Source organism: Homarus americanus, unplaced genomic scaffold (genome assembly GCF_018991925.1).
Source record: "Homarus americanus isolate GMGI-L3 unplaced genomic scaffold, GMGI_Hamer_2.0 scaffold40565, whole genome shotgun sequence".
In the NCBI taxonomy this organism is placed as follows: domain Eukaryota; kingdom Metazoa; phylum Arthropoda; class Malacostraca; order Decapoda; family Nephropidae; genus Homarus; species Homarus americanus.
The window spans coordinates 1,406,612-1,412,861 of NW_024735503.1; the positions used below are offsets into that span (position 1 = coordinate 1,406,612).

Genomic DNA, 6,250 nt, shown 5'->3' on the forward strand with positions numbered 1-6,250 from the left:
CTCATAATATCGTCATGACAAGGTAACCTGTATGTGAAGGGGAAACCATTTAATTAAGAGACGATTTCTATTTAGAGGGAGACTTCGTTATAATTCCCGGGTGAGTAAATAATATTTTCTCTTCGTTGAGGTTAGTTGATTTAAATTTCCACGTCACCTGATCTGACTGATGAATGTTTGTCGGTGGCGAGGAATGTTTGTTTATATAGTCACCTTAAGCCAGTCAATGATCTATTGTTAGCTCACTAATGTTTGATATAAGGGAGTGCCAAGATGCCGGATATCTTGAGAGGGACATATCAATATTTTATCTTGAATTTCAATCGAAGAAAAATAGTGGGTCTAGTTTCAAGGTAGTGGGAGGTGGGTGGCTGGGGCGTGAGTGGGGGCGTGGCGGGGGCAGGGGCGGGGGGGGCGGGGGGGGGGCGGGGGGGACCTTGACTCTACAGATCTTCAGCTACACTCACTGGTTCATATCTTGCCAGCGATCTTCTTCATCTTAGAACCTCTGAATATCTGACCTCGGGAGCCTTGGCCGCCATTAATTAATATAAAGTACTGATAAATATGAGTTATTTAATGGGCGTAAAGGTAATGGAAGAGAGGGGAAGAAAGGGAAGGGAAGAGAGGGGTAGGGGAGGGAGAAAGGTGGATGGAGGGAAGGAGAAGGTGGATGGAGAGGGAAGGAGAAGGTGGATGGAAGAGGGTGGATGGAGGGAAAGGGAAGAGGGAGGGAGGGAAGGGGAGGGGAGGGTAGGGGGGGGAGGGGAAGGGGGAGGGGGTGGACAGGAGGAAGGAAGGGAGGGGGGAGAAGGAAGGGAAGGGCTGAAGTGGAGGGGAGGGGAATAGGGAGTAGGAGAGTGCGAGAGAGAGTTGGAAGGGAAGAGAGGGAGAGGAAAGAGGAATCGTTCTGAGACGTGAGAATTTAACGTAATCTGTGATGCTGGGGACTATAGCACTGTGTCTCTGTGTTGATCCCTATCATGTGTCACTTAATGCATAACGTATGTGTATGTATCTGTATAATACATAACCTGAGATTACCATACAGTACAAGGAGAATAAATTAGAAACACACACACACACACACACACACACACACACACACACACACACACACACACACACAACACACACACAACACACACACACACACACACACACACACACACAACACACACACACAACACACACACACACACCTACCTCTTCACACCCTCTTCCGTTAACATCATTACTAATTCATCGCGCGTACTAAGTGTTCCATTAACAGACTCACGAGAGCTTCCCAGGAAAGCCAAATAGCCAGTAATGACATTAAAAGAGATACTATGATGTTAATAGCTAGGAGAGGACACTTGCCAGCTCACTAGCCCCTGCAGCCACACACCGCCACCACCCGGTCTCCTCCTTCGGCAGCGGTGAGGGTGATGACTTTAGAGAGAGAGAGTGAGTGAGACCTCTCTCTCTCTCTCTCTCTCTCTCTCTCTCTCTCTCTTTGATTTGGTGCTTTACCGTGGAACAACCAAGGAGTGAATGTGTGGTGGTGAAGAGTACAAAAGTCTTATAATGACAGGTGGGTGTTTGGGGATCTTGGTATACAGAGTGAGAGTCTGGCCACATCAATTTGGAATCAGGACATGAAGAGTTAGGAGTGTCGGGAGGAACAGATCTTTAGCTAACTGGCCCTGGATCTCTGAAATTATCCCATTTTAAAAATCATTCCCCTCTCAGGATCTTTTAAGGAATACATCTCAATATATCTCAGTCAACCCTAAGACACAGGAAGATGTTATCCCTAATGGTATTGAACTCTTACACAAACTACAATAACTCGATTCTTCGTCTTTACCTCGAACTTGCTGTGGGAGGGGGAGAGAGGAGGAGGGGGGAGGGGAAGGGGGGACACTTAAATCCAGACCTCTGATGTTACAAGAAAAGGTTCGATGAAATAAAGTATAGAAAACATATCCATTAAATCATACAAATTCAGGTTAAGGTGTTTATATTATTTATAAACGCGTACCCTACTTGTTATGGCTATGTACTGACTTTGTGGCAATTACTGGCAGAAGTGTCTCTACAAACTAGTATGTTAGTCCCCCCTCCCCAGCCAGCCAGCCAGCCAAGTCGTCCATTCCTCTCCCTCTGCCTCCCCTACACCACTCCACGGCCCTGTGTCTATCTGGTGAGGAGTAGTTATTAACCCCTAAACACACACACACACACACACACACACTGCTTTTCGTTTCAGTACTTTTTTTTTTTCGTTAAAGATAGTGCAATGTAATTATTTGTTGTTAAAGGAATTATAGCAATTTTGGAGACGCTGATAAAGTCTACGGACATGTGCAGCCGTGTTTCACTTACTCCCTTTTATTATTATTATTATTATTATTATTATTATTAATGCATCATCATCATCATCATCATCATTATTTTTATTATTATCCAACAATGTTAATATTAAAAGTAAGAACATATAAAATACAAAGGAACGTGTGTGTGTGTGTTCCTTTCGACGCTTGTTATGCTACACACCTCACTGTCATTTCCTGTTTTTCTTGAGACTTATGTTTCCCTCGTCTCACCACAGATAGACAGACAGACAGACAGATATACATTGACATATAGATAGATAAACAGATATTCATAATTGTGGGGGGAGGAGGGGGTAGAGGAGGAGGGTTAGTCGGGGACCGTGGGGACTGGGGAGGAACGGAGGAGGTCAGTCAGTGTAGCTGTGACAGTGGTGCGGGAAGGACGTGTGGCATGGACGCTCTCTCTCCCCTCACTACAATCCTACCCTAGTAAGGTAATAACCACACATTCTCTTACCAGTTTCTTTCGTTGGTGAAAAGAAGTTTATCAGTAATGGTTAATTTTTGTTTTACAGAAGAAAGAAAGACTTTTATAATGTTCTGCGGAAGTTTAATATTTTACTGTAATCAAAACATCTCATTAGATCTTTCGTGAAACTAAAATGCAGGAGATATATTTATTTCTTCTTATTTACATCATTCAAGTTATTTAATATGAATTATCTGTAAAATTCAACTTTCTATAGATGAATTATTTTTTTAATGTGTCCCAGGCCTTTATAAATATGCCCCAAATTTCTTACACTGGGAGAGATGTTATCGTAATGACACTTCTAATTTATAACTCAAAAATTAGGAGAGAAAATATGTAGTCGCAGTTTTACGGGGAAATTATCGCAATTTTTCCTTGAACGATACTTATTTCCCGTACTCCTCCTTCTTACCCCTCTCCCCTACCCTCCCCTACCCCTCATTACCCCTCTCCCCTACCCTCCCCTACTCCTCCTCACCCCCTACTCAAAAGTTCTCCAATAACTGTCTACAACTTTCAAAATAATTAATAGTGAAGCAATAATGATAATTTACTCTTAATTTTCCCAGACTTAAAATGGCGGAAGTTTTAATTTTTATTTTTTTTATTTTTTATTTTAGTTTCGATTTTACTTCCCCGCTGCCACTGATAACCGGTTCTGAAAGTTCACCAACCCAGAATTAAACAGGATCGAAACTTGTTATAAGTCTCTGAACTGTAACACCTCCCAGACTTTTATACGACCCGGAGTTATCATGTTTTTATTATCGTCTCACTGATAACTGGTCGAGAAAGAGTTTATTAAAAGTTCAGAAGTTTATTTTATTTTATTTTATTTCGTGAATTTTTAGGTTAGGTTAGGTTAGGTTAGGTTAGGTTAGGTTAGGTTAGGTTAGTTTAGGTTAAGTTAATGTTAGGTTGGGTTGGATTGGATTATGTTATGTTATGTTAAGAAATACTCAAAGATGTAAGTTATTGTACTCACGGATGAACGTACTCAGTGGGTGTAAATATCTTAATGAACTAATTCAATGTACTCAAGAGGCTGCCAATATATTCAAGGGTCTTTCATCGTACTCTAACCTACTTTATAATCACAGCAAAAGAGTTAAAAAAAAAAACCCTATCTCTACAGACTAACTAACTGTACTAAATAAAAAAGTACTCAGGGGTCAAACTTTCCCTTAAAAAACAGTACTCAAGGGGTCAAACTTTCCCTTAAAAAACAGTACTCAAGGGGTCAAAACTTTCTCAGTCAAGGTACTAATCCACTTATCTCAAAAAGGTGTGGATTAAACTTCAGTAACATCGTACATTATGGGTTAAAATGTTTGGCAGCTCCATTACAATCCTTACACACACACACACACACACACACACACTGTATCACCCCACCGCTTTATGATTCTGTCTGAAACTTCAAGAGGAATTCAATAAGCCCCAGACGCTTCCGCCGTACACTTGTCACCTGGTTGAGGCCGTGTGTGTGTGTGTGTGTGCCTGTAACCAAAAAAAAATGTTCCCCACTTCAGGCGTTCCCAATTGTGACGTCGTCGATCATCCTGGGGTGGTGAAGTGCTAATCATATTATATTGCCTCTGAGACGTTTTTGTTCCATTGTCAACAAAAACATCCGTATCAGCTGTCGAGTGTTTTTTGTTTGTTCTCATTCGCTTCTTTTATATTTTCTCTCGTGTAATTCGATTTTGTTTTGTTTCCTCCTGGTTGTGGTTATTATTTTTTCTTTACTAACACTGTTTATTTGTCCAGAAAAATATACCGGAAGTTAAAATCATTCGTTCTCGAGGGAGTTGACAATGTTGTTTTTCGTCTCTCTCTCTCTCTCTCTCTCTCTCTCTCTCTCTCTCTCTTTCTTTTCGATTCCAAGGATGATTTACTTCAGTAACATATCAACAGTTGACGTCAGGGAAAAAAAATCATAAATATCGCCTGGCATTTAACTTTCCCGCGTATCTCCCTCTCGCACCTGGGAAATATATGTGATAGAGATGTATTGTCATGGTGATTTAATTTGATAAAAATATTAACATGGAGATGGTTCCTGCCATCACCACTACCACCACTATCACCACCATCACCACCACCACTATCACCACTACCACCAAAACCACTACTATCACCACTACTACCACCACCACTACCTCCACTACCACAACAGTTGTTTGACACACTATTGCTGCTGTTGCCATACTATTACCACCACCATGCTACAGCCCTTAATCACTTCCTTCTGTCCTTCTCTCTACTTCTCACTGACTGACTGATCCTCTGAGAGACATTTTCTACGCCACAATTTCAATCCAGTAATGGCAAAGTATAGATTATGGCAACCTTAATTATTATAGTCAGCTGAAGTTAGGTAATTCACTTATGGCAATCTAAATGGTTATGGCAAAATAGTTAATGGCAAATCTGTGTGTGGTATCCATGTTAAATGACTGTTATTCATATGAGCGTCACTCCTACTCCAGCGTCACTCCTACACTAGCGTCACTCCTACACCAGCGTCACTCCTATACCAGCGTCACTCCTACACCAGCATCACACACACACACCAGCATCACACACACACACACACACACACACACACACTTGAATAAACACGGAAATACTCTTCCACCTGGTCACCGTAAATGGCCGACCTCCTACACCTCGGCCACGTTCACATCTCTCAAAGGTTCCTACGTTAAATTTTCCTCCTAACTGGACATGTAAGAACGTATCTATCTGGGCCGTTTAAGCTGCGACTCAAAGGTAGATTTTCAAAGGTTCCTATAATATATATATATTTTTTCTAATTGGTGATGTGAGAACGTATGTAACAAGACAATTGATCTGAAATATAGATTTTTATGGGTTCGTAAGATCGACTTTCACTCCTAATTGGAAGTATGAGAACGTATCTTATCTAGTCCATTTAGGATTTGATTTATATATGGATTCTTAAGGGTTACTACGTTCGATTTCCTCTCCTAATTGGAATATGAGAGCTCATCTACAGCAATAGGACTGCTCAGGCAGTTCTCCTATGTCTCTTTGGACTTGGGAACACATATCACTGATCCACGTAAGAGAAAAAACAAATAGATTCTCAAATAGTCTTACGTTAAGTTCATGTAAATAAAAGTTATATGAAGTAATTAATAGACAATACTGAAACAACAAATTAACTCTATACCTTCAATTTAGTAATAGAGTAAAAAATTCAATTAAATTAGGTAATCTTGGCCATAAAGTTCCCATAAACCATAACTTTATAAACTAATAAGTGTTGTCTCAAGTGTGTTATTGATGTGTTTTTTAAAGTTATTCATTTGGTTTAAGTCCATTTGGTTTAGTTTTTACATCTTTCGCTGACTGACTGACTCACTCCTTC

The 6,250-nt window shown here is 40.6% G+C and overlaps 1 protein-coding gene across 4 annotated transcripts in view; it reads left to right on the plus strand.

Moving 5' to 3' along the window:
- The first annotated feature begins 2,727 nt into the window (after positions 1 to 2,727).
- Positions 2,728 to 6,250, plus strand: part of LOC121871197 (GTP-binding protein Di-Ras2-like) — a 104,248-nt gene continuing 100,725 nt past the window's right edge. For all 4 annotated transcript variants that reach the window (XM_042373369.1, XM_042373371.1, XM_042373372.1 and 1 more), the window contains exon 1: positions 2,728 to 2,815. The gene's annotated coding sequence lies outside the window, so the exon portion shown is untranslated. The remainder of the gene's footprint in view (positions 2,816 to 6,250) is intronic.